The sequence below is a fragment of the Nycticebus coucang genome, chromosome 22 (genome assembly GCF_027406575.1).
Source record: "Nycticebus coucang isolate mNycCou1 chromosome 22, mNycCou1.pri, whole genome shotgun sequence".
NCBI classification, from domain to species: domain Eukaryota; kingdom Metazoa; phylum Chordata; class Mammalia; order Primates; family Lorisidae; genus Nycticebus; species Nycticebus coucang.
In genome coordinates, this window is record NC_069801.1 from 18,684,503 (window position 1) to 18,702,275 (window position 17,773).

Consider the following 17,773-nt stretch of genomic DNA (forward strand, 5'->3'; position numbering starts at 1 on the left):
ATTACAGTGTGAATATTCTTAATGCCACTGAGTGTATACTTAAAAATTGATAAAATGATAAATTTTGTGTTTTGTGTATTTGACCACAAAAAAAAAAAATGATGCAAAATAACCCCCATTTTTCTTCAATTCGGGGTTCTTGGTAATTTTTATATAGGTATGCACATGCACACATATATGTGTATACACATACATGGGTGATATGTATGTATTAGTCTCCTCTTTTACCCCCCTGTACATCCTCCTGGCCACCTTTTCACTCCAGCTGTTGGCAGAGCAGCCAGCTGTGTGCAGGTGCGACCTCACGGCAGCTGGCCTGGGCTGCACTGTGTCCATCTTGTTTTTTTGTTCCAGCATTTCTCTACTGCCTGAACAAAGTTGCTCAGCACGCACAGTCCTGGAAGCATAAGGCAGATAACATCCCACAGGGCAGCACTTGACCAGTGGGGAACCAAACTCCGTGAATACGTGCCCCCTGTTCTGACACTGAAGTCAGCAGCAGTTCTGAGGTATATTCTCACTGGCTCCTCAGAGGATTCCTACCAGGATCAAGCTGCAATTGCCCACTGAGATGACCAGCTTGAAAACACAACTTAGAGGGACAGAGGACAGGCTTCCCTTCTTCCCTGTTGTTCCCAGGCCTCTGCTCTTGTCCCATTCAGTTACTTCCAAAATCAACATTCTGTGGGTGCCTTGGCCTTAGCCTCCATTTTCTCAAGGATCCGAGGTAGGACACAGGTAAATCACTTCCAAGTTTGGTTATTCTTTTTATGTAAAGGCACTGTCCCAGGCTCTCAAAAGGCAACTTTTAGGTTATGCAAAAAGGTTGTAATATAAAGAACACCCACGTGCCCCTCCCCCCATTCTAGCAGGTAAAATTTTACTAATACAACTGAACCCTTCATGTCTCCTCCCAGAGATAACGTTACCCTGAACTCAATTTTATCGTTTTCCATGTAATTTCACAATTTTGGATAGGTTATACCATGTAAAATCACTCCGTCTTTGTAGGTCAGAAGTAGTCAAATAACAGCATTTCTTCCAGTTGGGCCTGATAGTCTGTGTGTACACAAAAACACATACACATATTCTCTTCTGTAAAATTATTTGTATTCAGAATTGACATAGTTGTCTATTTAAAAAGGAATCTACATAAAGTATATTAGAACTAATAAGTGATTTTAGGAAGATTGTGGAATATAGGGTCAATATGTACAAAATCAACTATATTTCTGTTGCCTATGCTGGAGTGCAGTGGCCTGATTTTAGCTCACTGTAGCCTTGAACTCCTATAGCAATCCTCCTGCCTCAGTCTATTAGGTAGCTAGGACCACAGATGTGTCCCACCTGGCCTAGCTATTTTATTTTTTTATTTTTTTTTTTGAGACAGAGTCTTACTTTGTCACCCTCCGTAGAGGCTGTGGCATAATAGCTCACAGGAACCTCAGACTCTTAGGCTCAAGCGATTCTCTTGCCTCAGTCCCCTGAGTAGCTGGGACTATAGGCACCCACCACAATGCCTGGCTATTTTGGGACAAGGTCTCACTCTAGCTCAGTCTGGCCTCAAACCTGTGAGCTTAGGCAATTTGCCCATCTCAGTCTCCCAGAGTACTGGGATTACAGGTGTGAGGCACTGTGCCCGGCCCTGCCCAGCTAATTTTTTAATTTATTTTTTGTAGAGACCATGTCCTACCATGTTGCCCAGGCTGGCCTTGAATTCCTGGCCTCAAACTGTCCTCCCACATTGACCTCCCAAAATCAACTATATTTCTGTATGCTAGCTGTAAACATTTAGAAATAGTAATTTTTAAAACAGCATCATTTGTAGTAGTACCAAAAAACATGAAATACTTAAGTATACACTGAGCTCTGGATCCTTAGACTATACCAGAGTGTACGTGGGGATGTGTGTGTAACATACAAGGATTTTGGAATATCTTAGGAGATTTTTGAAATGAACAGATTATCTTTAGTTACCATCAAGGATATTTGTAGCTCCACTCTGAATACTGTGTCTCAAAAACAAGAATTAAAAAGTATTTTAGATCATTTAAGCATCCTAGTTATTAGCAAAATTAAGATTCACTGAATAGGCTCGGCGCCAGTGGCTCAAGTGGCCAAGGCACCAGCCACATACACCTGAGCTGGCAGGTTTGAATCCAGCCCAGGCCCACCGAACAACAATGACGGCTGCAACCAAAAAATAGCCGGGCGTTGTGGCAGGTGCTGGTAGTCCCAGATACTTGGGAGGCAGAGGCAGGAGAATCACTTGAGCCCACGAGTTGGAGGTTACTGTGGGCTGTGATGCCATAGCACTCTACCCAAGGCGACAACTTGAGGCTCTGTCTCAAAAAAAAAAAAAAAAAAAAGATTCATTGAATAGGGTGATTCCTGTGGCTCAGTGAGTAGGGCGCCAGCCCCATATGCCAAGGGTGGTAGGTTTGAACCCAGCCCTGGCCAAACTGCAAGAAAAAAATAGCTGGGTGTTGTGGCAGGCGCCTGTAGTCCCAGCTACTTGGGAGGCTGAGGCAAGAGAATAGCCTAAGCCCAAGAGCTGGAGGTTGCTGTGAGCTGTGATGCGCGGTACTTAACTGAGGGTGGCAAAGTGAGATTCTGTCTCTTAAAAAAAAGAAAAAGATGGGCGGCACCTGTGGCTCAACGGGTAGGGCGCCGGTCCCATATGCCGGAGGTGGCGGGTTCAAGCCCAGCCCCGGCCAAAAATAAAATTAAAAAAAAAAAGAAATAAAAAAAAAAAAAAAAAAAAGAAAAAGAAGGGCGGTGCCTGTGGCTCAAGGAGTAGGGCGCGGTTTCATATGCCAGAAGTGGCAGGTTCAAACCTAGCCCCGGCCAAAAACCACAAAAAAAAAAAAAAAAAAGAAAAAAGATTCACTGAATAAGATAGGGTAGCATCATGTACTTAGTGATTCCACATTCTATTGTGATTTGTGTGTTCAGTAAGCGTTTGTGGAACACTGTACCAGCCTCTGTCACAAGTCCAAGGGAGATAGTAGTGAACAAGAAAGATAGTTAACATGCAAACAAATAAGTTCAGATAATTATAAGTACTGTGAAGAAAATAAAATGATGTAGAGCAATAGAAAGGGGCTTGCTGGGGGTGATTTTTAACTCTAGTAGTCAGGGATGGCCCATCAGAAGAAGTAACATTGGGGGCGAGCCTAAATAATGTAGAAGATTTAGTATAATATTTAATAATCCTTGACTTATATAATTTAATTGAAATTGAAATTGAAATTCATCCTACTGTAGGCTGGGCCACCTGTGTCTCACGCCTGTAATCCTAGCACTCTAGGAGGCTGAGGCAGGTGGATTGCTTGAGCTTAGGAGTTCAAAACCAGCCTGAGCAAGAGTGAGACCTCATCTCTACTAAAAATAGAAAATCTAGCCAGGCGTTGTGGCAGGTGTCTGTAGTCCCAGCTACTTGGGAGGCTGAAGCAAGAGAATTGCTCAAGCCCAAGAGTTTGAGGTTGCTGTGAGCTATGATGCTCTTGTTAAAATGTGTTATAATTATTTATTTATTTATTTATTTTGCAGTTTTTGGTCAGGGCTGGTTTTGAACCCGCCACCTCCGGCATATGGGGCCAGCGCCCTACCCCTTTGAGCCACAGGCGCCACCTGTAATTTTTTTTTTAATGGTACAAAATTTATTAGCAACGAGGTACATAAGCTACTACTAAAATGTATTGTAATTTTTAAATCTCAATTTATTGAAGTTCCATTTATTAAAGGAAATGTGAGACATCTTTTAGGTAATGGTCTCTTCCTTACATTGAAGCTTTTTCCCTTCTGATAAACTTAATTTCAGCTGGAGATAATTTGCCACTCCTCAAATCCAGGTAGGCTTCAAGACTCTCAGGTGCTAAAAAAAAAAAAAAAAGCTATGTATGTTCCTAATCTTTCTTAAGCAAGGTGCTCCCGTGGGTGGGGATGGGATACTTCAGGAACAAGTGAGCTCAGAAGAAGCATGCGCCTCACCCCTACAGTGCACAGATAGCTCCTCACCCCTCACCCTGCTTGGGCTTTCAGCCCATGTCTGCCTGCCCCTCTGCTGGAATATCCTCCATTTCTACCCTGTGTCAGGCTGCCCTTCCTCCAGCATTCAGTTCTTAGCCCTGCTGGTCCTGACATCCCGTGCCAAGCTGCCCTCCAAGGGATCAACTGCTTTATTCCACCTGGACTCCCGCATCCTGCCCCAGGCTGCTGCAGCTCCCTCACTGCCCAGCGGTGTGCACACACTTACCTTACAGGGCCCCATCTAACAGCTTCTGGACTGAATGTTCAGAAGGAGAAAGGACACTGTAATATTATTATTAATTTATTTATTTATTTTTATTTTTGTAGAGACAGTCTCACTGTACCGCCCTTGGGTAGAGTGCCGTGGCGTCACACGGCTCACAGCAACCTCTAACTCTTGGGCTTACGCGATTCTCTTGCCTCAGCCTCCTGAGCAGCTGGGACTACAGGCACCCGCCACAACGCCCGGCTATTTTTTTTTTTGTTGTTGCAGTTTGGCCGGGGCTGGGTTTGAACCCACCACCCCCGGCATATGGGGCCGGCGCCCTACTCACTGAGCCACAGGCGCCGCCCAGGACACTGTAATATTATTATTATTATTATTTTTTTTTTTTTGGAGACAAAGTCTCACTATGTCACCTTTGGTAGAGTGCCATGGCGTCACAGCTCACAGCAACCCCAAACTTTTGGGCTTAAGTGATTCTCTTGCCTCAGTCTCTCGAGTAGCTGGGACTATAAGCACCCACCACAATGCCCGGCTATTTTTTGTTGCAATCGTTTAGCTGGCCCAGGCCAAGTTTGAACCTGCCACCGTTGGTGCATGTGGCTGGTGCCATAACCACTGCGCTATGGGCGCCAGGCCAGGACACAGTATTCTTAAAAACAATAATTCTTAGTAAAGTATCTCAAGAATGAAAAAAAAAAATCCAATGTATTCATTACCGATAAGAAACCAATGTATAAATAACTACATGCTCACAGAAGAAAAAAACACAAATATAGTCTAGCAAGGGGAAGGGAAGAGGAGGGAGGGCAATTGGTGGAATCTCACCTAAGGTGCACGATGTGAGGCTGTTGAGCATGCCCCAGGTGAAGGGCTCAACTACAACGTGAACTTTACCTTAGAATTGAAAATAATGTAACCAGATATAGGCGGAGCAAGATGGCAGCCGAGTAACAGCTTCCTTGCATCTGGGCACTGTGAGTCTGGGGAGATAGGACTCCAGGCATCTCTGGCTGGTGGGATCTGCCTATCATCACCCCTGAGAGGATACAGGGAGTCAGCGAGAGACTTCTGGACCCCAAGAGGAGGACTAAAACAGTGGAAAACCGGCAAGTGGTCGCGTGTGTTCAATCCGTCTAAACCCGCCCACAACTGTAAGTTCAGTAGCAGCGAGACTGCAAACCAGAAAGGCCTTACCTGTGAACTGTTTTGGTGTCTTTGGACTCGGCACTCAGCTGAACTGCCTTGGGGAGAGCCTGAACGGGAGTGCGGAGAACTTTGGCTGTTGTCTAGGGCCCCAGTCTGAGCCGCTGAGCCAGACGGAGCTAATAGTGTTTGGCTCTGGGTCACAGGCAGCCATTCTGAGCGATCTGCCCCGGCAAGCTCCGCCCTCAGGGTTGCAGAGCTAGAATTGGGTGGAAGCTGGTAACCCAGCAACCAAGTAGCCTAAGGGCAGGGTCTGAGCCGCCTTGCAGCCCTAACCCTCCGGGGCAGAGGGAGACCAGTTTTGGCACACAGAGTAAGTGGATAGCCACTTCAGCAGTGATTCCAGCGACAAGCACTTCCCCTGGGAAAGCTTCTGCTCAGCAAGTGAACAAGTTCAAAGTGCCTTTTAAGTGGGCTGAAGAGAGATTTAGGGTGTCTACCTGCTGGGGTTTGAGAAACTAGCAGCCTCCAGTCCTATCAGAACTGTCATTAACATCTCATACCCCGGAAGACCACGTGTTGCCCAGACAATATTCAATAACATATACATACTGCTTTGTTTTTGGTTGTGTTTTTTTTTTGGGGGGGGGGTTTGGTTGTTTTTTTGTTTATTTTGATGTTGTTGATTGTTGTTTTGTTTTTTAATTTCAACCTTTTCCATACAGATCCTTTTTTCTTTCTCAATTTTTCTAGTTTAATTATAATTTCCCATTGGTGCCTATTTCAGTAATTAGAACTTCATTTTTGTTAGTGTTTCTACCGCTATTATTTGGTTTTTCCAGCCAATTTTATCCTATAAAGTTTTCTCTTTGCTTGTTTTGGTTTGATTTATAGCATTTTTGTCTTTCCTCTCTACTTGGTGGAGGTGGGGTACTGTGTCTGATCAGGTTAGCAAAGAGCTGCTGACCTCAAGGGAACCACCCAACTGGGCACCCCCAGAAGGTGGGGTTTTTTTTAAGGTTGTATCAAAGTACCCTACTGTACACCTCTATTGCTCTGTCTCCCTCTTTCTGTGCCTGTCTTCTTTTTGTCAATATTCCTTTTACCCACCCCCTCTCCTTTCTCTGTTTTTCTTTTTTTTTTCTTATCACTCAGTCCTCCTTTCTTTCATCCCTTTTTTGCTCTTCAACCTTCTCACCCTTCTGGTCCTGTAACCCTTAGTCCACAGGCACGAGAACTTAAAGAGCAAGAGGAAGTGAAAGGAAAATTAGGGCAAGGAAACAGATAAAAGAAATCACTCATGAGGAAGAATCAGCAGAAAACTCCAGGCAACATGAAGAACCAGTCCAGAACAACCCCGCCAAGGGACCATGAGGTAGCTACTGCAGAGGATTCCACCTATACAGAAATATTAGGAATGACAGAAAGGGAATTTAGAATACACATTTTGAAAACAATGAAAGAAATGATGGAAACAATGAAGGAAACTGCTAATAAAGTGGAAATTAACCAAAAGGAAATTCAAAAACAGAATAAAATAAGAGATGGACGATATGAAGAATATAAAAAGGATATAGCAGAGCTGAAGGAAATGAAACAGTCAATCAGGGAACTTAAAGATGCAATGGAAAGTATCAGCAACAGGTTAGACCATGCAGAAGAAAGAATTTCAGAGGTAGAAGACAAAGTTTTTGAGATAACTCAGATAGTAAAAGAGGCAGAAAAGAAGAGAGAGAAAGCAGAACGTTCACTGTCAGAATTATGGGACACTATGAAGCGTTCCAACATACAAGTTATAGGAATTCCAGAAGGGGAAGAAGAATGCCCCAGAGGAATGGAAGCCATACTAGAGAATATTATAAAAGAAAATTTCCCAAATATCACCAAAGATTCTGACACTCTGCTTTCAGAGGGCTATCGGACCCCAGGTCGCCTCAACTCTAACCGAGCTTCTCCAAGACACATTGTGATGAACCTGTCCAAAGTCAAGACAAAAGAAAAGATTCTGCAAGCTGCCAGGAGTAAGCGCCAGTTGACCTACAGGGGCAAATCCATCAGAGTGACCGCAGACTTCTCTAATGAAACTTTCCAAGCAAGAAGACAATGGTCATCTACCTTTAATCTACTTAAACAGAACAATTTTCAGCCCAGAATTCTGTACCCTGCTAAGCTAAGCTTCAAAATTGACAGAGAAATCAAATCATTTACGGATATACGAACATTGAGGAAATTCGCCACAACAAGACCAGCTCTACAGGAAATACTTCAACCTGTTCTGCACACTGACCACCACAATGGATCAGCAACAAAGTAAGAACTCAGAAATTAAAGGACAGAACCTAACCTCCACACTGTTGCAAAAGATAAAACTAAGCAATGGACTCTCACAAAATAAGACGAATAGAATACTACCACACTTATCAATTATCTCAATAAATGTTAATGGCTTGAATTCCCCACTGAAGAGACATAGATTGGTTGACTGGATTAAAAAACACAAGCCATCCATTTGCTGTCTGCAAGAAACACACCTGGCTTCAAAAGACAAATTAAAGCTCCGAGTCAAGGGTTGAAAGACAATTTTTCAGGCAAATGGAATTCAGAAGAAAAGAGGAGTTGCAATCTTATTTTCAGATACATGTGGATTTAAAGCAACTAAAGTCAAAAAAGACAAAGATGGTCACTTTATATTGGTCAAGGGAAAAATACAACAAGAAGACATTTCAATTCTAAATATCTATGCACCCAATTTAAATGCTCCCAGATTCTTGAAACAGACCTTACTCAGTCTGAGCAATATGATATCTGATAATACCATAATAACAGGGGACCTTAACACTCCTCTTACAGAGCTGGACAGATCCTCTAAACAGAAATTAAACAAGGATATAAAAGATTTAAATGGGACCCTAGAACAACTGTGCTTGATAAACGCATATAGAACACTCCATCCCAAAGATAAAGAATATACATTGTTCTCATCACCCCATGTAATATTCTCCAAAATTAATCATATCCTGGGACACAAAACAAATGTCAACAGAATTGAAAGAATTCAATTCAAAAGAATTGAAATTTTACCTTGTATCTTCTCAGACCATAAGGCACTAAAGGTGGAACTCAACTCTTAACAAAAATGCTCGACCCCACCCAAAGGCATGCAAATTAAACAATCTTCTGTTGAATAACAGATGGGTGCAGGAAGAAATAAAACAAGAAATCATTAACTTCCTTGAGCATAACAACAATGAAGACACTAGCTACCAAAACCTCTGGGATACTGCAAAAGCAGTTTTGAGAGGAAAATTCATCGCTTTAGATGCCTACATTCGAAAAACAGAAAGAGAGCGCATCAACAATCTCACAAGAGATCTTATGGAATTGGAAAAAGAAGAACAATCTAAGCCTAAACTCAGTAGAAGAAAAGAAATATCCAAAATCAAATCAGAGATCAATGAAATTGAAAACAAAAGAATCATTCAGAAAATTAATGAAACAAGGAGTTGGTTTTTTGAAAAAATAAATAAAATAGATAAACCATTGGCCAGACTAATGAGGAATAGAAAAGTAAAATCTCTAGTAACCTCAATCAGAAATGATAAAGGGGAAATAACAACTGATCCCACAGAGATACAAGAGATCATCTCTGAATACTACCAGAAACTCTATGCCCAGAAATTTGACAATGTGAAGGAAATGGATCAATATTTGGAATCACACCCTCTCCCTAGTCTCAGCCAGGAAGAAATAGAGCTCCTGAACAGACCAATTTCAAGCACTGAGATCAAAGAAACAATAAAAAATCTTCCAACCAAAAAATGCCCTGGTCCAGATGGCTTCACTCCAGAATTCTATCAAACCTTCAAGGAAGAGCTTATTCCTGTACTGCAGAAATTATTCCAAAAAATTGAGAAAGAAGGAATCTTCCCCAACACATTCTATGAAGCAAACATCACCCTGATACCAAAACCAGGAAAAGACCCAAACAAAAAGGAGAATTTCAGACCAATCTCACTCATGAACATAGATGCAAAAATTCTCAACAAAATCCTAGCCAATAGATTACAGCTTATCATCAAAAAAGTCATTCATCATGATCAAGTAGGCTTCATCCCAGGGATGCAAGGCTGGTTTAACATACGCAAGTCTATAAACGTTATCCACCATATTAACAGAGGCAAAAATAAAGATCACATGATCCTCTCAATAGATGCAGAAAAAGCATTTGATAAAATCCAGCATCCTTTTCTAATTAGAACACTGAAGAGTATAGGCATAGGTGGCACATTTCTAAAACTGATTGAAGCTATCTATGACAAACCCACAGCCAATATTTTACTGAATGGAGTAAAACTGAAAGCTTTTCCTCTTAGAACTGGAACCAGACAAGGTTGTCCTCTGTCACCTTTACTATTCAACGTAGTGCTGGAAGTTCTAGCCAATACAATTAGGCAAGACAAGGAAATAAAGGGAATCCAAATGGGAGCAGAGGAGGTCAAACTCTCCCTCTTTGCTGACAACATGATCTTATACTTAGAGAACCCCAAAGACTCAACCACAAGACTCCTAGAAGTCATCAAAAAATACAGTAATGTTTCAGGATATAAAATCAGTGTCCACAAGTCAGTAGCCTTTGTGTACACCAATAACAGTCAAGATGAGAAGCTAATTAAGGACACAACTTCCTTCACCATAGTTTCAAAGAAAATGAAATACCTAGGAATATACCTAATGAAGGAGGTGAGGGAGCTCTATAAAGAAAACTATGAAATCCTCAGAAAGGAAATAGCAGAGGATATTAACAAATGGAAGAACATACCATGCTCATGGATGGGAAGAATCAACATAGTTAAAATGTCTATACTTCCCAAAGCAATCTACCTGTTCAATGCCATTCCTATCAAAATATACCAACATTGTACTTTCAAGATTTGGAAAAAATTTGGGCAGTGCCTGTGGCTCAAGGAGTAGGGCGCTGGTCCCATATGCCAGAGGTGGCAGGTTCAAACCCAGCCCCGGCCAAAAACCACAAAAAAAAAAAAAAAGATTTGGAAAAAATGATTCTGCGTTTTGTATGGAACCGGAAAAAAACCCGTATAGCTAAGGCAATTCTCTGTAACAAAAATAAAGCTGGGGGCATCAGCATACCAGATTTTAGTCTGTACTACAAAGCCATAGTGGTCAAGACAGCATGGTACTGGCACAAAAACAGAGACATAGACACTTGGAATCAAATTGAAAACCAAGAAATGAAACTAACATTTTACAACCACCTAATCTTCGATAAACCAAACAAGAACATACCTTGGGGGAAAGACTCCCTATTCAATAAATGGTGTTGGGAGAACTGTATGTCTACATGTAAAAGACTGAAACTGGACCCACACCTTTCCCCACTCACAAAAATTGACTCAAGATGGATAAAGGACTTAAATTTAAGGCAAGAAACAATAAAAATCCTCCAAGAAAGCATAGGAAAAACACTGGAAGATATTGGCCTGGGGAAAGACTTCATGAAGAAGACTGCCATGGCAATTGCAACAACAACAAAAATAAACAAATGGGACTTCATTAAACTGAAAAGCTTCTGTACAGCTAAGGAGACAATAACCAAAGCAAAGAGACAACCTACACAATGGGAAAGGATATTTGCATATTTTCAATCAGACAAAAGCTTGATAACTAGGATCTATAGAGAACTCAAATTAATCCACATGAAAAAAGCCAACAATCCCATATATCAATGGGCAAGAGACATGAATAGAACTTTCTCTAAAGACGACAGACGAATGGCTAACAAACACATGAAAAAATGTTCATCATCTCTATACATTAGAGAAATGCAAATCAAAACAACCCTGAGATATCATCTAACCCCAGTGAGAATGGCCCACATCACAAAATCTCAAAACTGCAGATGCTGGCATGGATGTGGAGAGAAGGGAACACTTTTACACTGCTGGTGGGACTGCAAACTAGTACAACCTTTCTGGAAGGAAGTATGGAGAAACCTCAAAGTACTCAAGCTAGACCTCCCATTTGATCCTGCAATCCCATTACTGGGCATCTGCCCAGAAGGAAAGAAATCCTTTTATCATAAGGACACTTGTACTACACTGTTTATTGCAGCTCAATTTACAATTGCCAAAATGTGGAAACAGCCTAAATGCCCACCAACCCAGGAATGGATTAACAAGCTGTGGTATATGTATACCATGGAATACTATTCAGCCATTAAAAAAAATGGAGACTTTACATCCTTCGTATTAACCTGGATGGACGTGGAAGACATTATTCTTAGTAAAGCATCACAAGAATGGAGAAGCATGAATCCTATGTACTCAATTTTGATATGAGGACAATTAATGACAATTATGGTTTTGGGGGGGAAGCAGAAAGGGGGAAGGTGGGAGAGGGGTGGGGCCTTGGTGTGTGTCACACTTTATGGGGGCAAGACATGATTGCAAGAGGGACTTTACCTAACAATTGCAATCAGTGTAACCTGGCTTATTGTACCCTCAATGAATCCCCAACAATACAAAAAAAAAAAAAAATTATAATTAAATAAATGATCCATGATTGTATTTTGGTTATTAAAATAAAGACAATGACCTCTTTCTGTTTCTCTATAGCCATAAAAAAAAATAAATAAATAAAATAAAATAAAAAGAAAATAATGTAACCAAACCATCTGTACCTTCATATTAATTTGTAATAAAAAATTTAAAATAAAAATGAAACAATAATACATTTAAATTCCTTCCCATGCTTCTTCATTACATTGTTTCCCGTTTACATGCCTTTGGAAAAATGGGTCCCCAGTTAAACTATCACCTCCATCCTCTAATGTCCATGAAGAAAACACTCCGGGGAGGAAAACCAGTGTTCACCCGGGAATAAATCATACGATCAACATGTGTTCCTCAGAGCAAGGACAGACGCTGGGCTTCATGAGTGAGTGGGTGGGCAGGTAGAACATCCAGAAAGACTTCAGCCAGGCACACAGGCACAGAGACTGAAGGAGCAGCGCAGACCTCCAGGTCCTGAAGCACACGGCAGGCCCAAGCCGGAGAGGTTTTGTTGTCAGTGTTTTTCAGCTGTGCACATAACTAGCCTTAATGCAGAAGAATCCAGCCTGGCTGCTCCTCATCTTCCTTACCTACTTCCATCACCTCCCAGCATGTGAGGTAATTTATAACCAGAATTACCTCTGGTAGCTGAGGATGTGCTGTCCTGGTTAAAGCTGGAAGGCCAGCCTTCCTGTGTCCACAGCCACGCTCATGGCAGACACTCATGAAGTGGGCTCTGGCTCCGACAGGGTATGCTCAGCAACGGTGCTGCTTCTGTCTTTGAGTTAGCTCCTGTAGCCACCTCATCCCATCCTAGTCAAACAAAAAGTACAAAAAGGCTTTGCCTTAAGTGGCTTTTCATTCTCTTGTTGGCACCAAGAATAACACGCACAGCAGAGCACCTTCAATGCTATCATCAAACAGCTGGTTTTAACAAAAGAAAAATGAAAACATGTAGGTTAAAAGCCACTGAAATGAAAGCAGCGTGTTTTTCACTGTGTAAAATTCAACTACAGCTACGTTTGGGGAGAAAGTAATCCCTGCTATCCTTTCCCTCAATTCAAATCAGAGTTCATAGCAGAGGAACAGAGTCCTCGGTGCCAACCCAGGCCAGTGTTCTCTCCTTCAGGGTGTTAAGGCCGAGTTCTGGAGACTACTGGAAGATGGTGGCGGAATCATTCTCAGGGGTGCACTGTCTCACCTACCACACCTGAGTGTCCTGGGGTACGTGTCTCTTGGGGTGCAGTCCCAGCAGTGGGGCTGTTAGGAAGGTCAGAGTCTAACTTTCCATCAGCAACTCCAGAAGTACCTGCTGTGTAGTTCACATCGTATCGCTGCTGTGCTTTTACCTTCCTGGGGAACCACATCTTACGGAAGAGCAGCTCTCTAATCGCAGGACAGCAGGCGGACTGTTGGGAAAGCTCTGCCTGTTCCTGTTAGTGATGGTGGTAACACTCCTGGTGTGTTAGAGCTGGTCTCAGAGCTCTGAGGACTCACTCTTTATCCTCACAACAAACAACCCAGCAAAGTGGGGGCTTGTATTATCCTCATCTGACAGTTAAGGAAACTATAGCACAGCAACATTAAATAACTTGGCCAAGGTCACTCAGCTGTACAGTAGACCCTAGAGTCACACCTACATGGGTCAGAGTTCTGTTACTTGAAAAAATACATAGCCGGTAGAAGCTGTAAGTCCTTCCTGACGTTGCCGATTCCTCCTGAGGTCTGTCTTTTTGGGTGTCACATGTCAGGAAGGGAACAGTCTCTGTTGTGAATGCCGACTGGAGAATTATCCACGCTAAAGGTCCTCAGAAGTGGAAATACTCATTGTCCCCTTCTCAGAAGAGACGTAGAGTTGGTACTTGTTCATCAGATGCAGAAGTCACAGATGAGAGATCACTGTGTTGACAGCATGGTCTCTGGGTCGATGGAGCCTCTGCAGGCTGCTTCCAAGTCTACAGAGCCCGAGACAGTGTGAAATTTAAGCAGAACCTGGACTTTACAAAACTTCTGCTTCATGGACAGGGAGGGAAGATTCACGTGGAGTCCTAGAGGGCAGAGTCATGGGTGTCCTGTGCGGCTCGCGTGGGTCAGCTGCAATGCTGACCTGGAAGACAGAGCCTGGGGTGCATGGAACAGCAGTCTGGACAACAGAATGGTTTTTCCTGTTCCCGGGGAAATTCTCATGGTTTGCGGGAAGAACTCACCTTTGTGGGTTTTCTTACCTGTAATGTTTCATCAAAACTATATGCTCGAGCCCAAGTGCCGGATGAGTGTGTAAACCCGAAGTGTTTTGTATACTGTTTTCGGGCTTTGGATCAGATAATTGCCAACCTGACTGACTCTGAAATGTCACTCATAGCAAAATAGCTCAGCGGGTAGCAGAGGACGCAGTGAGCAGGAGATGAGTTCCCTGCTTTTCACCACTTGTCTGGTGTCTCCCTGGTTTTCTTCCACCTGCTCTTTCCCTCCAGAGCGCCTTAAATCTATTACTCTGTGTTCTTTGCTCTTTTCAGTAAATAGCCAAACAACCTTTAGGCTAAAAACAAAAAATAAAAAATGCTGCTGTCAAGGACTAGGATCTCATCAGAAGGTCTCAAATTTGAGGTTCTGAAGATGATGCTGCTCCAATAGCTGTTCCTTTGAAAAGTTATAAAGTGCTTTTGTTTATTGATGGCCTACAGAGTTTGAGTGTCACTGATTGAGTGCAGCATCTGTCTTCAGAAGCATTTGTGAGTGTGTGCGCGTGTGTGTGTAGAGACTCTAATCAGCTTACCTGGTAATGTAATTGAGGGAGCATTTGTCCTGGATCTGTTCCAGTCCTTAACTGGCTAACTGCATTTTGTAGGCATTGTGAGGTTAGCAGTTGGCCACTAAGGTGCTTGAAAATGACTCTTGTGTTGTATACACATCTCCAGTACAAGCACAATTACAGATCTTTTCCAGCTTGGCTATGGAAGAAATTTTTATAACCAGAATTCCCTCTAGCAGCTAAGGATGTGCTGTCCTGGTTAAAGCTGGAAGGCCAGCCTTTTTATGCCTGCAACCAGGCCCCTGGCAGACACTCATGAATTGGGCTCTGGCCCCGACAGGGTATGCTCAGCAATGGTGCAGCATCTGTTTTTGAGTTAGCTCCCGTAGCCACACCATCCCATCCCTTACCTTGATTTCCTGTATGCATTTCTTTTAGTTTTGGTATAACTCACCTGCAGTGAAATACACAGATCTTCAAAATATGCTGCTTGTTGAGTTTTGATAGTATCTACCCATGTAACCAACACTCCCAAGAATATTTCTATCATTCCATCCCATGGCAAGTCAGTCAAAATTTTTATTGCAGTCAAAAATGATTAATTATCATATTGGCCAGTTTTCTCATTTGTGGTATAGGGAATATTATAGATTTAAAATAAAAATCATTACCTTTAAGAACATATTTTCTGGTCCAGCCAAGGTAGCTTATGCCTTCAATCTTAATACTCTGGGAAGCTAATGTGCTTGCTTCACTCAGGAATTAGAGACCAGCCTGAGCAAGAGCAAGACTCTGTCTTTACTAAAAACTAGCCAGGTATTATGATGGGTGCCCATCGTCCAGCTACTCAAGAGGCTGAGGCAAGAGGATTGCTTAAGCCCAAGAATTTGAAGTTGCTTTGAGCTTTGAGACCATAGCACTCTATCCAGGGCAACGGAGTGAGTGAAACTCTGTCTTAAAACAAACAAATGTATGTTCCTCGCTGGGCACAGTGGCATGCACCTGCAATCTCAGTGACTCAGGAGGCTGAGGTGGGAGGATCACATGAGGCTGAGAGTTTGAGGTTACAGTGAGCTATGATGACACCCCTGTACTCTAGCCAAGGCAACAGAGCAAGACACTGTCTTCAGAAAACAAACAAAAATCAGTATTGAACAGAGAGTATTCCATATTTTCTTGACTCTTAGTTACATGTTTCTGTCCTAGAAAGGTGATAAGGCAACATAAATAATAAAAGTTACACACATAGAAGGCTTTTTTTTTTTTTTTAAGAGACAGAGTCTTGGTTGATGCCCCTTGGTAGAGTGCCGTGGCGTCATAGCTCACAGCATCCTCCAGCTCCTGGGCTTAGGCAATTCTCTTGCCTCAGCCTCACAGGTAGCTGGGACTACAGGCGCCTGCCACAATGCCCGGCTATTTTTTGTTGCAGTTTGGCCAAGGTCGGGTTTGAATCCCCCACCCTCAGTACATGGGGCCAGCTACCCGCCCCAATGAGCCACAAGTACCACCCCACACATAGAAGGTTTTAAATTTTTATATGTTCTAGTCCCCCATAATACTTTTGAGATTAGGTCCCAGAATTTTACTAGTGCTCAGATTATCAAAGTAAAGTTTTTAAATTTACTATCCCTAGCTGCATGTGTGTGTTTTTCTGATCAGTGAAGTCCATCTCTCTGGTTTAGTTAGTAGGGATATTAAGAAGAACCAAAAGTGCTTTGCCTATCCGTAGGCAGAAATGGAGGCCTTGCCTGTATATTGGTGTGAACATGCAGCCTCTGGATACTGGAGAAATAGGATTTTCTATGTCAGATTTACAGAAAGACATAGAATATTAAATTAAAAAAAAACTCCTTGCCTTAGGATGCCAAAGATAATTTCACTGCTAAATGGATCGAAGCATTGCTTAGCAGCATTGAAATTGTTCCTCCAATATTTAATGGATGGAAGTGATAGGCTTATCGTTTTCTTTCATCCAAAGCAAAGGGCTATGGCAGAATCCCATCCCTCAGTGCGGTCAGTGCCCTCACCTTCTTGTAGTTCCAGAAAGGTCCAGAAGTGTACCTTGGCTGCCACCCTCACCGGTGACTCCTGGAAACCTACTTTCCTTTGTGACCTTTGCCACTTTTCTCCTTTACAGATTTTAATTTCCTTGTTGTCCAACTACCAGGTGCTTTTCTTGAGTTCCCAAGAAAGTTGTTGGTTGCATGTTCTTAGATATTTTAGGTGCAAGGTATTTGTTGCCATTTTAACTGCTGACTTACTACACAAGTGATTTCAGCATGTGAGAGCAGCATCTGGTTTATGTATTTTTGAAAACCTACTTAGAGGGTGGCGCCTGTGGCTCAGTGAGTAGGGCGCCGGCCCCATGTATTGAGGGTGGCGGGTTCAAACCCGGCCCCGGCTGAACTGCAACCAAAAAATAGCCGGGCATTGTGGCGGGCGCCTGTAGTCCCAGCTGCTCGGGAGGCTGAGGCAGGAGAATCGCGAAAGCCCAAGAGCTGGAGGTTGCTGTGAGCCGTGTGACATCATGGCACTCTACCGAGGGTGGTAAAATGAGACTCTGTCTCTACAAAAAAAAAAAAAAAAACCTACTTAGATAACAGGAAAAGCCTCAGAGGCTGGTTTTTTAGGCTGCGTTATTTGTGTTATGCCTGAAGATGTACTGTGGGGCAGGGGGGTGGGGGTGGGGCCACCAGTGGCCACATCAAAAGTAGAGTGGTTAATGATGATTTTGATCTTACAGGGTTCCCATCATCTTATGTGAAATAAACGTGTAGCTGTCACCCTCTAACAGAATAATGTTAATTTTATATCCTTAGGGAATTCAGAAACTTAAAAAATGAATTATTTCTTAATTATGAGGAGAAAAATAGTAATTTGGATTTGTAATTAACAGGTACATATCCTTAACGTTTATCACAAGTCAGTTTCAGTCCATTTTCCTACATTATATCCTTCCCTGCCTACAGTCTTCTAAATCTCTTTCCTTCACGTGAGTGAAACTTTGTAAGTTTCTAAATTCTCTAAAAAGACAATGATTGTCAAACTAGA

The 17,773-nt window shown here is 42.4% G+C and overlaps 1 protein-coding gene across 1 annotated transcript in view; it reads left to right on the forward strand.

The window, feature by feature from the left end:
• The window catches only part of RCAN3 (RCAN family member 3), a 50,138-nt gene that overhangs the window by 18,536 nt on the left and 13,829 nt on the right, over positions 1 to 17,773 (forward strand). The window lies entirely within an intron of this gene.